This window comes from Carya illinoinensis, chromosome 1 (genome assembly GCF_018687715.1).
Source record: "Carya illinoinensis cultivar Pawnee chromosome 1, C.illinoinensisPawnee_v1, whole genome shotgun sequence".
Taxonomy (NCBI): Eukaryota; Viridiplantae; Streptophyta; class Magnoliopsida; order Fagales; family Juglandaceae; genus Carya; species Carya illinoinensis.
The window spans coordinates 31,281,206-31,301,599 of NC_056752.1; positions in this window are offsets into that span (position 1 = coordinate 31,281,206).

A 20,394-nucleotide genomic window follows, 5' to 3' on the forward strand; every position below is an offset into this window, starting at 1 on the left:
CATGCAAAACATGATGTTAACACATTGTATAGGAATAAGATATATATTTACATTACCCTTAAGCAGTTCAATTACAAGTGAATTTTTACAACCTGATTATATTTACCCAATACAAGTCCCCTCCCAAACAGCAATGATATAACTGAAGTGACATGGGTGGCCAAGTTAATTGACCCAATTCTCAAGAAATGGGACGACACTCAGTTAACTAAGTTGTTCCCTCAAACTTTGGTGGACATCATAAAAACCATCCCCATAGTTTGGGCCAGAGAAAGGATCGTTTGACTTGGGAAGGCACTAGCAATGGCATCTTCTTAGTGAAGAGTACTTACAGTCTTCACAGGGAACTACAATCCAGTCAAGAAGGTGGAACCTCAAATGCTCAAGCACAATTTAATTCTTGGAAGGACCTATGGAAACTGCAGGTGCCCAATGGAGTAAGGACGTTTCTTTAGAGGGCATGTAATGAGTCACTACCCACTTTTAAAAACTTGCAAAAGAGGAAGCTTAGATATGATAATTTGTGCCCTGTTTGTCATCTAGAGGAGGAAACTGCAAGGCACGTGTTGTGGAGTTGTGGTGTGGCTCAAGATGTGTGGTGTTAAGCAAGTAGATCATTACAAAAACTATCCCTGGATGGTGCCTACTTTAAATTCATCTCAAAAAGACTGCCAAAGCATGCACTGGAAGAAGCTGGGATGATACTAAGACTAATCTGGTCTAGAAGGAATAAGGTCGTGCATGGGAAAGAGTTTAGACTCCCTAATGCTATTACTAACAAAGCTTATTAAGACCTGAGATGCTTTAAGGCCACTAAAACTATTGTCCCTGCTGCTATAGCTCCTGTATGTCCCCATAGCTCTTAGTGTTGGAAAAAACCTCCAGAGGGATGTTACAAAATGAATTGGGATGCCTTTATCAATGATTCGATAAGCTTAATTGGAATTAGAGCAATTCTCAAGGACTGCAATGGAAGGGTTCTTGGAACACTTAGAGCTAGAAGGAACCTCAGACTCTCTTCATACACTGCTGAGGAATATTCCATGATGATGGCAGTCCTTTTTGCAAAAGAGGCTAGGATTCATAATATTAACCTTGAAGGTGACTCAAAGTAGGTGGTCGAGAGGTTGCGAAAATCCTTGAAGGATTCGAGTCCAAGAGGCTTAATCATAGAGGACACTAAAGTTGTACTAAGATCCTTTGTTTCTTGGAGTGTTTGTCATACTAAAAGAGATGCAAATGTGACGCCCCCAAATCCCCACGCACGGACACGGGGAAATCGAGACGTCCGGATGATGACAACACGGGTCACCACCCTATCGACGAGTGTCAAGTGTGTGTAAAAGCAACAAATGTGTAAAAAGAAATACGCAGCGGATAAAGAAAGTCATAACTAAGTACCAGAATTTTTCTTGTTTAATACAAAGCTGTTCAAAACATATATGATAAAATATTACAAAGCACAAATATTTTTTTAAAACCAAACAACAAAGTTTAAACTTTAACTTTAGCACCCCGACGGAGCCGCATCCTCGGGCTCGGTCTCCTCCTCTTCCTCCAACTCTGCACCAAAATCTACGGTACCAAAAATGGTGCCACAGGTAAGTAAAATCCAAACACCACTAGATAAAAACATATAGAACTCAAACAATATGCATGAAATGATGCAAATGCACAAAACCCATAAAATCATATTTTTCCACACACGCCAAAAATCCCATTTGGCCCAAAAACAAATCCTTTCCAAATATCACGCCAAAAGTCACATTTGGCCCATATCAAACTCAATCCGTTAACCAATTAATCCATATGCACCATGACCTCCCCTAGGGGTCATCCGCACACCCTGGCTCCAGTGTCACACCGCAGGTAACGACCACGCATGTGACACCTAAACGAGCGATGCCCAGTTCCACGCCCTACGCGTTCGTAACCAAGCATCCTCTAACCCTCGCCAGCGAAGGGCCATGGAGTCGGTGCGTAGAGCGATGCTCGGTTCTGCGTCCGGCGCATTCGTAGCCAAGCATCCTCTAGCCCCCGCTCCTGTTGTCGCCCAGCGACAACTCAGGGGACGTCACTCAGTTTATTACGCTCCCGAGTGACCAGAGGAGCTCCATCGGAATAATACTCCATCCCGGCTTGGGGTCATGATACACACGCACCTAAAAATCCACTTACGCCAATAAAACAAGATTTTCTCAAATTAAATAAAACGCATGTGCATACACCATGTAAATGCGATTTCAATGCACAAAACGATCAACCAACCATAAATTAATAAATCAAGCAACTCCCTCCTCCATCCATCCGACCCCCGAACTCCTCGGACTCAGTCCAGAATCAGCCAACCAACAGATAAATATTTATTGAATGAGCAAAATACATTTAAATCTAAAAGTAGAGTTTGGAAAATACTTACAGTCTATATGGTATTTTTTGAAAGCTCGCGGCGTTGCAAACGGCGGAGGAAAAGTAACGTAACAGTATAATTTACACTGTTGCCGTAGTAATAAATTACCCACTTTCGAACGGGAACAAACCAAGGCATGAAATTGATAGGAAAAGGTCTTGAGATATTTATGAAGCTAAAGGAAACGAGTTTTGGCCGTGGGTGGTGGTGGAAATGGCGGTCGAAGGCCAAAAAGGGGCTGAACGGAGTTGAGCTCGTGGGAGCTTCTCCGGCAACGGATCGAGGCCGGAAATGGATGGTTTAGGTCGGAAAGAGGTAGGGGAAGAAGCTGTGAAGAGATGGTGGCCGGAGGTGGTGCGACGACGCTGGAATCGGTGAAAAACCGTATGGCTTGGAGGAGCTCGTGGTGGCTAACGGTGGCTCGGATGGAGGTGAAACTTGGTAGGGATGTTCACTGGTGAGAGGGGAAGAAAACTGGGTGGGTGGTGTAGGCCACGCCGCGGGCGAACGGCGGTTCTGGGCTGCGAAAGCAACCGGCGACAGGGGGAAAAACAGAGCAGGTGCAGCGACTTCCAGGGGCCCGTGGCGGCTAACGGCTGGTCCGATGGCTTTGAAAATTGGTGGGGATGAACTATGGTGGGAGGGGAAGAGAATGGTAGGGGTGGTGTACAACACAGCCGCCGGACGGCGGCGCAATGGGCGGCCGAAGTGGCAGCGACGGTAAGGGGAAAAAGAAGGGGCAGCGCGCGGGAGGGAGGAAACGGGGAAGAAAGAAGAAGAAAAAGAAAGAAAAAAAAAAGAAAAGAAGAAAAAGAAAAGGAAAAAGGGAAAAAGAAAAAGAGAAAAGAAAAGAAATGAGGTCCAATCCTCACTCCGGAAACCAAAAACAGATTTGCCGAAAACGATATTAAAAACCATAAAATGACTAAATAAATTAAACACAACATCAAATAAATTAAAACCAATTTAAAATAAAATAATTTAAAATAAAAGAACTATTATATTAAATAAATTAAAAAGCATCTTCAGTGAAAATACACGTAAAAACGGGTCATCACAGCAAATATGGCTGCTCACTTGTTAGCTAAGTATGTCCTTTTAAGTGAATCTGATCTTTATGATCTTGAAGAGATACTTGTTTGTATTAAGTAAGTAGTAGATATTGAATCCTTGTAATATGTTTCTTTATGCAATAAAGCTATCTTGAGTTAAAAAAAAAGAAAAAAGAAAAAAAAAAGTCACCTCCCACCCCCCTCCATTATTGTTTTTCAGTATTTATTTTCTACCATCTATTCATTAGCTCCCAAAGACAAAATCATCTGATGCATAGTTTATTTACCACTTCATGGATTAACATTGCACACTTGATACTAACAAAAGACAAGAGAATCCAAAGCACCAATGGACTCACAAAAGTTTGAAATCATGGGTCAAGACTCAAGGCACCTTTGGTTAATGACTGGAACTACAGATAGATTATGGTCCATATTCTCTCTTTACAAATACTTTGTTGGCACGATATACATCAAATGATCTACAAAGTCCAAACTTACGACTAAAGATATGTGCAACAATCCAAATTTATGTATGTCACAATATATTTGGATGTTAAGATCATTTCAATTCATCTCAAACCAATCATTGCTGGGACGCATTACTTTTTAAATTTTTTATAAAAAGTTAAATTCATATCAACTTACTTCATACATTCAAATACATATCTCAACCGATTTATATTTAAACATATCTCAATGAGAACCACAAAATACTGCTATTTACATATCAACTTAGATTATCTGAGATCAACATCCAAATGCAACCTTAAAAACATTTACAAATTATCGTAATAGTGATCAAGCCAGCATATATCTTTGAAATTGTGAGTAATATAATTTTTAATTTTAAGGCTTATAATTAATAAGTTCTACTATTAAAAAGTGGTCTCGTTTGGATACACAAATGTGATGAGTTGAGATTAAAGTAAAAAATTGAATAAAATATTGTTAGAATATAATTTTTTAATATTAGTTTTGTTTTGAAATTTGAAAAACTTGAATTGTTTATTATATTTTGTGTGGGAGTTTAGAAAAGTTGTAATGATTAAATGAGATAAAATAAGATGAGTTGAGATGGTTTGTGTCACCGAATGAGGCCTTAACTATTTCGTAACCATATCAAGTCTAAACATTTCCAAACATATTATATTTGTTTAAAAACAAATTTAAAAAATTATTTTTTGAGGTAGAAATAACATAAAAGAATTATTTATTTTTTTAAAATTATGATCATATCCTTAAAAATCTGAAAGTTATAATTATCTAAAAGTTGTATGGGTATTTCGCCTGTTGACAATTTTTTTTTTAAAAAAAGATTGAAACTAAGCTCCGTATAATCCGAAAAAATACATTCAAAGAAAAAAATCAAAATATTTGAGATTAAAAAGTATTTTATTATGTAACAACCAAACAATCTAATTTTTCAATTAAAAAACTTTTAAGGCTACTTTAAACATTTTTTAATACCCCTAATGCAATTCCAAACAAACCATGCATCTTTTAAACCTAACTCAATTACATTCTTTTATAATTATTGCATATTCCTAAAATATAGGCACATGATACTTCCGTTCTATCATAAAATATTATGTCAATTAAAGTTAGGGTTTATATAAATAATTTTAATTATATTATGATATTATAATAGTACCATGTCATCTGTGTTTCAAAAGTTGTTAATAAGTTTTTAATTTTATAAATTTTTGTTTCTTCTCATTTATTCTTTATTTATTTAATTTGTATGCTAACAGTGGTTGAGGTTTCTAGTTGGTTGGTTGGTCATAGCTATTTTATTTGTAATTTTTCTTAAAAAAAAAAACTAGTAGTAGGGCATGTGCAAGATAAGTGCATAGCTTTCTCTATAAAAATTATTTAAAATTTGAAGAAAAATAAAATAAGAAGTAATATTTTCAAAACATAACGAAAGGCAATTGCTCAGACCCAAGAACGAGCAAATAATGCTCGCACTAGGGTGCGAGCAAAACTACTTGAACCCAAGGCAAGCAAGGAGTGCTCACATTGGTGTGCCTGCACCCCGAATAAGTAAATAGTGCTTGAACCCGGTGGCGAGCAATAGTGAAAAAGCATGAAGATTCGGCTGGGGGCTAAAAGTGCTCGCTCGATAGAGTGGCAAGAAAAAGTGCTCATCCTGAGTTGGGATGTTACCAATCTGGTTTAGTCCAATATTGGACAAATTTTGGAATCAAATCAATATACACTGCTTTTAAAAATTTTAAAAACGATACGGACCGATTCATCATCAAAATCAAAACTTTCGATTTTTTCGATTTTAGTATGCTTTTTTTGGTTTACCGTTTACACATATGACACTTTATAAGTTGAGCCTTGAGAGCCATTTCCTGTAATGCTTGTTCTATATAAGTTTACCGTTTATAAGTGTGACACTATATAAAATTTCATGTTATAAGATTAAAATTTATATGTTACATAAAATGTTATATTAAAAAAATATAAGATTAATTTTATGTTATATCCAATGTTATATTAATTTTATGTTATAAAACTAATAGACATGAATAATAAGATTAGAATTTCATATGATATTAATTAGAAATTTAGCATCTAATATATAATATAGATTAAAATCTCATATTATATTAATTAGCAATTTAATATATAATATATAATATAATATAAACAATTTATAAAATTGTTTCGGAGGTGTGAATTTGGGGAGAGATGATACTCGTGGATTAGATAGTGTATCTCAATGGTGAAGTTTTCAGTGTTGGTAAAAGGCAGTCCAATTGGCTTCTTTAGTAGCTTGCGAGAACTAAAACAATGGGATCATTTGTCCCCACTTTTGTTTGTCATTGTTATGGAGGCGCTAAGCAGAATGATCTCGGCCTTGGTTAACAGTGGTTTTGACGGTGGATTCTTGGTTGGTGACTCCAATATGGGTATTCTTAATATTTCTCACTTATTGTTTACAAATGATACATTAATTTTTGTGAGGTAGAACAAAACTAGATGCGAGCATTGAGTGAATTTTTACTTTGTTTTGAAGCGACATCAGGTCTGAAAGTGAACTTCGACAAATCAGAGTTGGTGCCAATTGGTAATGTTCGCAACATTTGGAAGTTGGCTAACATTCTTGAATGTAAGGTTTTCTCTCTTCTTATGAATTACCTTAGTCTTCCGCTGGGAGTAGCATAAAGGGCTAAATCGATTAGGGATACAATGATTAAAAAGACTGAATATAGATTGGTTGGTTAGAGTAGATTGTGCTTGTCAAAATGTGGTAGGATCACTTTAATAAAAAAAACACTTAGTCTAATTTACCAATATATTTCTTATCTTTATTCCTGATTCCACCTAGTGTAGCGGCTAGGATTGAGAAATTATATCTCAATTTCCTTTGGAGTGGTATGGGGAATGAATTCAAATTCCACTTGTTCAAGTGGGTTAATGTATGCTCCCTAATCTCTTCTGGTGGGTTGGAAATTATAAATTTAAGGATCTTTAATAGGGCTTTACTTGGAAAATGTTTGTGGAGATACACTGTGGAACCGAAAATTTTATGGAAGTCGGTGATTGACTTCAAATATGAAAGTGTGTGTGTGTGTGTGTGTTGGGCGGGTTGGAGCACTAGAGAGGTGAGTGGGGCTTATGGGGTGGGAATCTGGAAGCATATTAGATTAGGGTGGGGGAGTTTTCACTCATCACACTAGAATTGTGTTGGGAGATGGCTCTAAAATTAACTCCTGGAGCAACCTATGATGTGAAGACAACGCCCTTATAGGCTCATTCGCCTCAATTTTCAAGATTTCATGTGAAAATGAAGCCTTAGTTTCTAAGTTATGGTGATATCTGGGGATCAAGTCCAATGGAACTTGAACTTTAATAAGGCTACCCAAGATTGGGAAATTGGTAGCTTTGAGGATTTTTTTTCTTTTGGTCTTTTATACTCCATGAGACAGAGCATTCAAGAAACTGATAGGTTGTGATGGGTACATGCAAGTAAAGGAACACTCTGGTTTGTTCTTTCTATAAGTCTCTCACACAATCGTTGGACAATCAATTCCCATGGAGGAGGATTTGGCAAAATAGGGTAAGATTTGCCTCCTAATGCTGCATTTTTTGCTTGATCAACTTCTCAGGGTAAGATTTTGATGATGGATAACTTACAAAAACACAAGGTGTTCATAGTAGAGTGGTACTATATGTGCAAGAAAAGTGGTGAGACTTTGGATCATCTTCTACTGTATTGTGAGGCTACTAGCACACTATGGGATGATGTGTGCAGGTTAGAACTAGCTTGGGTTATGCTTGCCACAGTGGTTGCATTCTTGGCCAATTGGACAAATCTCAGAGGTGCTCCACATATCACAGTTGTGTGGAAAATGGTGCCTATATGTATCTTGTGGTGCTTATGGCAAAATTGAAATAATCGGATGTTTGAAGACAAGAACACTCTCTAGAGGAACTTAGATCACTCTTTGTTAGAACATTATTTTTATGAGACATAGCTGTAGAATTTAATGGCCTTGATTTTCATAACTTTCTTGTTTCCTTTTCTTCTTTCTAGATAGGCGTTACATTGTGTGTCTTGTGTATTTGGGCTATGTCTATTTGTAACACCTAGGCCCACCGAAATCCCCAAACCAGACGCAAGCCAGGCCCACGAGAAGTCCAACAATTGAGGACTAAAAATGACATTGTTAGGATCACTTTTCTTTTCATTTTTTTCCCTCCCTCTCCCTGATGGTTGCCTCTTCCGCATCCCTCTCCTCCATTTTCTCCCTCCCTGAGTTCCACCTCCCCATGCCTCTTCAACTTGTTTCTCCCTTCAAATTTTCTCTCAACAAACTCTCTCTATCCATGTCTCTCATGATCTCTCTCTCTCTCTCTCTCTCTCTCTCTCTTCATCATGAGTAAACAAATTAACCTTTGTGGGTTCCACCTCCCTTTACCATCGGCCATCACAAGGTAGGACCTTGTTAACCTCCTGTTCACCATGGAAACAACCCAAACCCCAAGCCACCATCACCAACACAGTCGCCCCAAGCAATCTCCAGCCCCTCCACTGTGATGCACTGCGATTACACCACACTAGAGCACATTTAAACCACCCTCACCCAACACCAAACCGTAAACTACCAAGCACGAAGCCCAGTCATGCCCAACCATTTGAGCCCTCTATCATCAATCTCTCTCCCTCAGTTCTTCTATCACCAACTTTTAAGCCACTACATTGTTGATGCCAGTTTCTACAACCATAAAGCCACTGTAAGTCAGCCTCTAGCTTTGGAAATGCATAGCCACAAACCACCGTGAGCCTCCACTAGCACCCTGAAGCCACGCCAACCACCGTCGCACCCATCACCACCATCATCGAACCCAACAACCCATGTCTTCCCCACAGAAAATGGAAACCATCATTATCATCATGCAGAAGAACCACCCAAAGAGAGACACGTAACTACTGTGAACTACTCAACCTCCATCCCTATGACCTTTGAACCATCAAGTCGATACACCAAGGGATCCCCATGCACCACAGATTTCACCACCACAAAGCCAAGAACAAGCTGATGATCTCAGCTCATATCAACGTTTTCTCAACCTAGCTCCGATGCATAATGTTTCTCTTTAATCTTTACTTAGTCGCTACTGTCAACTCCATTGCATGTCTCTCTCTCGGGCTCCGTTGCCATTGACCCCAGCCGCACCGCCATCGATCTCCACTCAGACCCACTATTGCGTCCAGCCCTTCCTTAGTGAGCAGCCGCACGACGTCTTTCTCTCACATCTGTTTTTGGGAAGAGATGTATCCCTCTCGTAATTTCCAAAATCTCTATGCCCATTTATGATGTTTCCCAAAACACCCATATAGTAAGCTGAGTTTTGTGGGTTGGGGTTAGTTTTAAAATGGACTTGTTTTTAAATCGGGTTGGGTTTGAGTTTATTATAATTCAAAATTTCTTAGAGCATTTTATATGGGTTGAATTCATGTGAACTTGATATTTAAATTGGATTTATTGTATTTGACAGAAAGTGTGTTAGTGTTTTTTAATGTGCTTTATTTTATTGTATTAAGAAAGTACTGTATTATTTTAATTTGGGTTGTGATTAGTATTTTTTAATTAGGCATAATTTTACTTGGATAATTTTACAGGTGATCTTCGTCTCTTTTAAAAAAAAAGTCCATAAACTTGATTTCACAGAAAATATTTAAAGGTTTTAATTATATTATTTAGTTTTAATCTTACTATTAGATTTTGGTAGTAAATTTTAAGTGTTTAATTTTTTATTTTAAACACTTTAAGCCCATGACAATTCATAAATTTTTTTATGGATTTAAATTAGATATGATTATTAGTTTACAATGATTTTTAATACAAGTATTATTAAGGATATTTTATGAACAACTATTTTTTAAGAAATTTACGATTTCCTACTACATTATCTGGTAGTAATATTAAATTAAGTTTATTTTTGAAATGAATTTAAGTAAATGGAGAGTTTTAGCAAGTCATTATAGAAATTTAGTTATATTTAGTATTCCATATAGGTGACGATTGATATTTATTCGGCATGGTTGTGGAAAGATTCATAAAAGTTAAAAAATCTAAGTAGGGTTCTTATACTAGACTTTGTATAAAAAGAAATGAACAGAGGTTAGGGATGTAACCGGTCCGGTTCGGTCCGGTTTTGGACAAAATCTAGGATCAAACTGATAGGTACCGTTTTTCATTTTCCAAAACCGATTACGCACCGGTTACCCTCATAAACCGGTACTCCAGTTTTATCGGTTTCTGGTTTGGTTTTTCGATTTTAATAAAATACAAATTTGTTATAAAAAAATTTGTTTAAAAAAAAAAACTGATTTAAAACAATCTCCAACATCTAATAAGAATACAATGTTATTATGAGTCAGTCACTATTTATTTTAACTTGTCTAGACAAGACAAGATTTGAAGATAAACATAATGAGAAAACAAATGAACCTCAATTCATTTTTAAACACAAAGATAATCTGAATTTCAAATGGAACATCAAGACACTTTAAGAGTTTAGATAAATGCAGATGTTTGCATTTCAACATGTTATCTTTCAAGCTATTAGGAGCCTAAGTGAGGCAGAACCATTGCCTCATACCTTGTTTGTGAAACAATAACTAAAAAACTGCACCTAAAACTAGTTGGCTCATGCTACCAAAAACCCTCCACAAAATCTGCATCATTAAAACAACACAATCTCTCCAAACTGTACCACAAAATCTCCACAAAAATCAATCAATGAAGTAAAATCTCAGCTGATGTCATGTGCATAGCAGATTGCATTAAGTAGTGATTATCACTGTGATTAGAAACAAAATCTAGATCCATGTTTCCAACTAAACTTAACTTAATTAAAGTGATCAAAGCTAAGGAATGCATTGTAAGGAAAATACCCTAGTGAATCAAATTAATCAGGTTGAGGTTTGCTCTCCAAAACTCTCCAAAAAGCCACACCAAATGCCATTAAAATCCAAACAAGCTGAGCAAAAAGTTTTTTGATAGGTTAGAGAAAATCAAGCGATAACCCTAGACTCAAACACTTTGGAGTTCTCAATCCAAAGACTTTGGAGTTCTCAATCCAAAGTGACTACATTTATATCGGCAGAACCATACCCATGAGACTACATTTATATATGCATCAATTTATATTTTGCATTAACATTAATACGTGACAAATATGATAAGGAAATCAACAATCGGCGAAAAGAAGCAATCTACTTTCCCTAATTAAACACCATAAAAAAGATTCATAACCAGAGAGAGAGAGAGAGAGAGAGAGAGAGAGAGAGAGAGAGAGAGAGAGAGTACCAATCGGCAATCAGCGAAAAGAAGCGACAGCTAGGATTCATAAAACTTTGACGGAGTCATGGAGGGGTTGGAGAGAGGGGGATGTGATGGAGGGAGGGAGGGCTAGGGTTTTCGCCTTTCAAGGGAGGGAGGAAGTGAAAATGAAAAGTGGAAAGTGAAAATTGAAACTGAAAGGAATTTGGGGGGGATGGGAAAAACTGACGTTGAAACGGCACCGTTTGGATTGAAATTGGACTCAAACGATGCCGTTTCAACACACGTTTATTTAAAAAAAAAAAACTGAGTTGCGTGAAACCGTTTCACACAACTTAGTTTCAAAATGCTCTCCCCCAATGTATGTAAAAGGCGACATTTAGCTCCAGTTTTATACTAAATGGCGTTGTTTCTTGTTTGGCACATAAGATGTATTTTTAACTTATGATTCTTTTATTTTTTTTGGTACATAAATTAATTATTTAAATTAGTAAAATTAAAATTAAGTAAACTATTTAATGTGGATTGTTTAATTAACTCATTAAAAAATAATTAATCATAATTATAATATGATGTTAATTGCTAATTTGTTACTAACTTAGAGTATGTCAATGTATTATACTAATTGTCAATAATTCACTCAATATATTAAACTTTTTAGTTTTTACATTTTGTATATGATTAATAAATAATTGTATATATTATAATACTAAATAACTATAGACTATACCAATACTAATAGTAATAGTAATACTATATACTAATACTATATGTTATACATTATGGAATTTATATTATATATTATATATATAATAATACATTGATATTAAATTATTACTAATACTATATACTATACTAATAGTGATATTAATACTAACATATTAAGTTAACTATACTATTATACGTTAGTATTAGTTTAAATATTAGTTAAAGTTATAGTGATTACTTATTAGTATAACTATATAATAATATTGTTATTACTATATCACTGACTAGCTATAGTATCATATAGACTTATAGTGATATAGTATTATTATAACTACTAATACTATAATGATGATTTATATAGTTATTTATATATAGACTTAAAAGTGAATTACTAATACTAATAGACATAAAATGTAATTAATATACTAATATACATTAGTATGTATTTATCAAACATTCAAAAAGAATATGTTGATAATTTTAATTTATTAGGCCATAAATGTTATTAATATATATTTTATATTTAAAGCATATGATTAATTAAATTTTCATGTTTAAGATTAAAATTTTATTTTATAAACTATAATAATATTATCTTATAAATAATTATAATTTATTTTATTATATATATAATATATAAATAGAGGGTTCAATAAAATAAAAAAAGTACAATAAAATATGTGATGACCCGCTTTTACGTGTATTTTCACTGAAGGGTTGTTTTTAATTTAATTAATATATTAGTTTATTTATTTTGAATTAATGTGTTTTAAATTGGTTTTTAATTTATTTGATGTGTTTATTTTATTTAGTCGTTTTACGGTTTTTAAAATCGTTTTCGGCGGATCAGTTTTGGTTTCCGGAGTGAGGACTGGACCTCATTTCTTTTCCCTCATCTTTTCTTTTCTTTTCTCTTTTTCCTTTTTCTTTTTCTTTTTCCTTCTTTTTCTTTCTTTTTCTTTTTTTTTTCTTCTTCTTTCTTCTTCCTCCTCTCCCGCGTACGCAGCAGCCCCTTTTTCTCTCCATCCCGTCGCTGCCCCTTTGACCGGCCGGTTCTCCGCCGTCCGGCCACCGTTTGATGCACCGTCACCACCATTCTCTTCCCCTTCCACCATAGATCATCCCCACCAATTTTCAGAGCCATCGGACCAGCCGTTTGCTTTCGAGAGCCGCCGGAAGTGGCTGCACCTACTCTGTTTTTGCCCCTGTCGCCGGAACTGTTTTCTGCCCAGACCGCCGCCGTCCGGCCACCATTTGGCTCGCCGCCGGACTCGTTCGAACCCCCTCCCTCCGGCGCACCTTCCCACCAAATATCTCCCCCATCCGGCCGGCCGTTTGGCCGGAAGAGCCATTTCTTTCCCCACGGATTTTACTCCGATCCGCCGCCGTCTCTCCACCTCCGGCCACCTTTTCTTCACCACTTCATCACCGGTCCCTTGCCGTCCTAACCCACCCATTTCCGGCCTCCAACGACCACCGGAGCAGCTCCCACGAGCTTGTTTTCCGATTTGCCATTTTCGGCCATTTCCGGCCATTCCGCCGCCACCCACGGCCGTCCGTCACTTCCAATAGCTTCACAACCACCTCTAGACCATTCCCTATCAATCCCGTGTCCTAGTTTGTCCCCGTTCAAAAGTGGGTTTTTCAGACCCACGGCCACAGTGAATTTTCACTGTGACGTTGCTGTTTTTCCGCCGCTTGCAACGCCGCTTGTTTTCTAAAATTGCCGTATAGCGCTGTAAGTATTTTCCAAACCCTATTTTCAGATTTTAATATATATTGCTCATTCAATTATTTACTGTTGTTGGTTGTTGATTCCGGACTGAGTCCGAGGAGTTTCGGGGGTCGGATGGATGGAGGACGGAGTTGTCTGTTTTATTGATTTATGTTGGTTGATTATTTTATTATGCATTGATATGGCATTTCATGGTGCATGCACGTGTGTTTTTGTTCATGTGTGAAAAGCCTGTGTATTGGCGTGAGTAGTTTTACGGGTGCGTGTGTATCACGAGCCCAAGCCGGGATGGGTTATTATCTCGGTGGAGCTCCTCTGGTCACTCGGGAGCGGAATAAACTGAGTGATGTCCCCTGAGTTGTCGAGAGAGATGACGGGAGCGGGGCTAGGGGATGCTTGGCTACGAACGCGCCGGGCGTGGAACCGGGCATCGCCCTACTCACCGACTCCGTGGCCCTTCGCTGGCGAGGGCTAGAGGATGCTTGGCTACGCACGCGCGGGAGGCGCGGAACTGGGCATCGCTCGTTAGGTGTCACATGCGTGGTGGTACTCTACGGTGTGACACTGGAGCCAGGGTGTGCGGATGACCCCTAGGGGAGGTCATGGTGCATACGGTTAAAATTGGATAATGGTTTATGAGGCCAAATGGGACTTTTGGCGTGGGCCGGATGGACTTCTGGCGAGATATTGGGCCAAATGGACTTTTGGCGGCCAAATGTGACTTTTGGCGTGTTTTTCAGAAAGGATGTGTTTTTGGGCCAAATGGGTTGTTGGCGTGTGTGGAAAACTTGTGTTTTATGGGTTTGTGCATTGGGCATGTTTCATGCATCTTGTTTGAGTTATATGTGTTTTTATCTGGTAGTGTTTGGGTTTTACTTACCTGCGGTACCATTCGTGGTTCCGTAGCTTTTGGTGCAGAGTTAGAGGATGAAGAGGAGGAGGCTGAGCCCGAGGATGCGGCTCCGCCGGGTTGCTGATGTTATCTTTTTATTCATTTAAAACTGTATTTGTGTTTTGTAATATTTTATCTATGTACGTTTTAAATAGCTTGTATTATGTTAAGAAAAATTCTGGTACTTAGTTATATGACTTTCGTTATCCGCTGCGTTTTTCTTGTGCACATTTGTTGCCTTTGCACACACTTGGCACCCGTCGATAGGATGGTGATCCGGGTTGTCACCATCCGGACGTCTCGAATTCCCCGTGTTCGGGCGTTGAGATTTTGGGGGCGTCACAAAATAAATACAAGATAATTAAAAATACTACAACCAAATATTAATAAAATAAATGATTAAACCCAACAACAATTATATTATTAATATAAAGCAATTTAAATACAAAAAAATAACTAATACTATTATAATATTAGTGTTACTACTACATATAGTGATATTAATACTATAAGTCTATATTAGACTATTAGTATTAGTTTATATATTAGTATTAGTTATAGCTATATAATATATTCAACAATATAATAGTATTAATATTAGACTATTAGTATAGTTATATATTAGTATTAGTTATGGTGATTTAATATAACTATATTAGTATAAGTATAACTATAGTTTATATTAGAATATTAGTATTAGTATATATGTGATTATTTAGTATAAAGATTTATATACTAATTTATGCATAGACTTAAAGTATAATACTAATCGCAATATAGTATAAGACTATTAGTATCAGGTCATAAAATGTAAATTGTATTAATATAAATTATATACTAATATATATAATTTATATTAATACTATATAGTCTTATGTACTTATTAAAAAAAATATTGAGAGTTTTAAGTTTATTAGGCCATCAAAATTTAGCAATAATATTTGATTGATTTTTTTTTTTTTTTTGGTTCTTACTTCTTATGATAAAATGTTATTAATAAATAATATATATTTACAATCCTATATATTTAAAGCATATGATCAATTAAATTTTTATGTTTAAGATTAAACTTTTCTTTTATAAATTATAATAACATTATCTTATATATAATTATAATTTATATTATATATAAAATTTATATATAATATAAAACATATTATATAATTTTTTTAAATAATATATTAAACAGTACCAGTCCGGTCCAAAAATGGCAGGAACCGAAGCCGGTTCCGGCTGGTTTTCCATTTTTGAAAACTAGGTCCGAACCGGACCGATCCAAAACAGGCACATCCAAGCTGGTCCGGCCGGTTTTCTGGTTTGCCGGGTTTTTCTTACACCCCTAAATGAGGTTGATTTATTAAAATGTGTATGATATATTTTGAAAAGAAATATGAAAATAATTTCAGTTATGTGTTCTGCATTACTGTGACGCCTCCAAATCCCCACGCACGGACACGGGGAAATCGAGACGTCCGGATGGTGACAACCCGGGTCACCACCCTAATGACGGGTGCCAAGTGTGTGCAAAGGCAACATATGTGCACGAAGAAACACGCAGCGAATAACGAAAGTCATAAAACTAAGTACCAGAATTTTTCTTAACGTAATACAAGCTGTTTAAAACATACATAAATAAAATATTACAAAACACTAATATAGTTTTAAACCAAATATAAAGCATAACATTAGCAATCCGGCGGAACCGCATCCTCGGGCTCAGCCTCCTCCTCCTCATCCTCAAAACCTGCACCAAAAGCTACGGAACCAAAAATGGTACCGCAGGTAAGTAAAACCCAAACACCACCAGATAAAAACACATAGAACTCAAACAAAATGCATGAAGCATGCCCAATGCACAAAACCCATAAAACATATTTTTCCACACACGCCAAAAATCACATTTGGCCTTTATTCAACTCAAACCATTATCCATTTTAACCCGTATGCACCATGACCTCCCCTAGGGGTCATCCACACACCTTGGCTCCAGTGTCACACCGCAGAGTACCACCACGCATGTGACACCTAACGAGCGATGCCCAGTTCCACGCCTCGCGTGTTCGTAGCCAAGCATCCTCTAGCCCTCGCCAGCGAAGGGCCACGGAGTCGGTGCGTAGAGCGATGCCCGGTTCCGCGCCCGACTCGTTCGTAGCCAAGCATCCCCTAGCCCCCGCTCCTGTCGTCGCCCAGCGACAACCCAGGGGACATCACTCAGTTTATTTCGCTCCCGAGTGACCAGAGGAGCTCCACTGAGATAATACCCCATCCCGGCTTGGGGTCGTGATACACACGAACCCGTAAGTCCACTTACGCCAATAAACAGGCTTTTCACAATTACACAAAAACACAAGTGCATGCACCATGTAAATGCTATATCAATGCACAAAAAGTAACCAACCAACATAAATCAATAAACAAGCAACTCCGTCTTCCATCCGTCCGACCCCCGAACTCCTCGGATTCAGTCCGGAATCAACCAACTAACAGATAAATATTTATTGAATGAGAAAAATATATTTAAATCTAAAAGTAGAGTTTGAAAAATACTTACAGCGCTATATGGTATTTTTAGAAAGCTTGCGGCGTTGCAAACGGCGAAGAAAAAGCAACGTAACAGTGAAAATTCACTGTGGCCGTGGGTTGTAAAATACCCACTTTTGAACGGGGACAAACCAGGGCTTGAGATTGATAGAGAATGGTCTAGGGATGATTATGAAGCTATTGGAAGTGGTGGTTGGCTGTGGGTGGCGGCGGAAATGGAGGTTAATGGCCGGATTTTCCAAAATGGAAAGCTAGCTCGTGGGAGCTGTTCTGGTGACTATTAGGGGCTGGAAATGGGTGGGTTAGGATGGCAAGAGACCGGTGATAAAGTGGTGAAGAAATGGTGGCCGGAGGTGGAGCGACGGCGGCGGATCGGAGCAAAAACCGTGGGAGCTTTGATGGCGTTTTCCAGCCAAACGGCTGGCCGGATGGGGCTGAGGTTTGGTGGGGAGGTGCGCCGGAGGGAGAGGCTTCGACCGGTGGGGGCGGTGTGCCGCATGGCGGCCGGACGGCGGCGGGTCGAGGGGTGAGGTGGTTTACGGCGTGGGAGAGAGAGAGAGAGAGAGAGAGAGAGAGAGAGAGAGAGAGAGAGAGGGTCGACGCGGGGGAAGAAAGAAAAAAGAAGAAAAAGAAAAGAAAGAAAGAGAAAAAGAAAGAAGAAAAAGAAAAGAGAAAAAGAAAAAAGGAAAAAGGGAAAAAGAGATGTAGGAAAAAGATGAGGTCTAATCCTCATTCTGGGAAAACAAAACAAATCCGCCAAAACGAGATTAAAAACCGTAAAACGACTAAGATAAATAAAACACAACATCAAATAAAATAAAAACCAATTTTAAAACGCAATAAGTTAAAATAAATAAACTAATATTAATTAAAATAAAAACAACCCTTCAGTGAAAATACACGCGAAAGCGTGTCATCACAATTACTCATGAAATCAATAAAAAGGAGAAAATATTTTTGGCATGACTGGTTTAGACATGAGCAATATTTTGACATGCTGTTTCTTAAATGTGCAAAAGAGCAAATATGAAATCTGAGAATTTTGTACATGTTATATGAAGATGTTCTGAATCATTTTTTGATTATGTGAAAATTATATGAATATGTTCATCACTCTGTTTAATATGATATGTATTTGAAAAACCTTTAGCATAAATTTCTGATTTTTTTTTTTCTGATTCTAATACGATGGCTCTAATTCTATTATATAATTGGTATCAACATCTCTGATATGAGTGTATCCACCTTGGAAACAAAGTGGTTTTTTTATGTGTTCTTTCCTGTGTGCACACTCGGAACTCCGAGAATGAATAAGGAAAAGTTTCACATTTTAATATTGCCTAGTTTGGCCAGCAGGGATAGCACAACTACCACTGAAGTTAAACATGGTATATGAAATGATATGATATGGCGATATGATATAATACGATATGATATGATATGAAATGATATGATAAGATGATAATGTTCAGTTATGTTATGCCAAAGGGTTTTTGAATATAAACATTTTTAAATGTTGCTCTGATATTCTGATAACATATTTTGAGATCTATATATTGAAACTAAAATGATTTCTCATTGCATTCTAAACTCTCTAAAAAAGCTCATGTTTACATACTAGTATATGATCTCTACTTACTAAGTTGTTGATAACTCATCATTTATCTCCACAATATTTTCATATGTTTTGAATGTTTTAACTGATGATCAAGAATTGAAAGTATGTATAAGGCTACGTGAATATAGTGAATTAAGTATAAAGATGTTACTTCGGTTATCAAAGAATTTTATTCAATAGTTTTGTTTTGCTTTGTTAACTTGGTATTTTGGAAGGTTGATATTTATTTTAAGATTATTTGTATTTAGAATAATTATATTAGAGTAGTTGATTTGAAGCAGAGAGTCTTATGTGCCTTTGAAAATTTGGCGTCTATGACTATATGGTTGTAATATGATTTTAAGTGACAAGAAGTAACTTTCCAACCCATGTGGGCCCCGGGCATTATACTATTCTTATTAATTCAATCATTTACTTATAAAAAAATAATTTATATATAATATAAGAAATTAAATATATATATATATATATATATATATCGATCAAGTTCGGTTCAAGCCGGTTTCTAAAATATGAAAATAAGTACCAAATCAATTTTAGTCCTTAAGTATCACTGGTTTGGTCGGTTCAACTAGTTTTCAATTTTTGTTACACCCCTAGCCCTGAAGGCCACTAGAAATGCTCACTTCAAGCAAGGATTATGTTAGTTGGAGCATCCAGAAACTCGAGCAAAAATGCTCGAATTCTAGTCTGAGCAACATATCCCACCACCTGAGCGAACATTACGGGAAAAAAAGTGCTAGGTGTGGGTGAGCACTATGTTGAGCAAAAGTGGTCACCACCCTAGTGGCAGACACCATGAAAGTGAATGTAGGAGGGAAAAATGAAGGTAGGATAGAAAATGGACCTAGGACGAAAAAATGAGATTGCGACAGAAAAATGAAGGTAGGATGGAAAATGTACCTGTGATAGGAAAAATAAACCTAGGACGGAAAAATGAACTTAAGATTAAAAAATTAAGCATTATGCTGATCAAACTACTTGTCACCCTCATGGCCAAGCATTATGTTGATCAAAAGCATTCAGCCTCGGCGGCAAGCAAAGCTTTCATGCCACAAGGCGACCAAAAGTGCTCCCTAGCACAGCAAGCAAAGGGTGACATAACATAGAGGCAAGTGAAGAGTGCTTGCACCCTTGGTAGTCAAAGAGTGTTTGTATCCAATGCTCGTGTCTAGGCGAGCAACAATAGCTCCTAACCTAGCTAAGCAAATAGTGCTCATTCGATGGGTGAGCACTATATTAATCAACAACATTTGGCAGCTTGAAGTGCGAACAAACTCTCATCCAGAAGGCAAGTGAAGCACTTGAACCACGGGCAAGAAACAACATTGAAGAAACTCTTTTCCCCTGAGTGCAAGCAAGACACTTTTGCTCGTGACCAGCAAGGTGAGTGCTCACACTCTGAGGCAAGCAAAAGTATTCAACCCCCATAAGAGATTTGGCAAATAGTACCAACTCCATGGGAAATGGCGGAAATGCTCCTCTAACGGTGAGCATTCCAAAAAACAATGATGATCATAAAAGGGCTCATCGCCCTGGGCAAGCAACAACATCCCATTCTCAGGGGTGAGCACTTTGCTCACATTACATCCTTAAGATTGTGATCAATGGTTGTGGGAGCTCAAGCAAA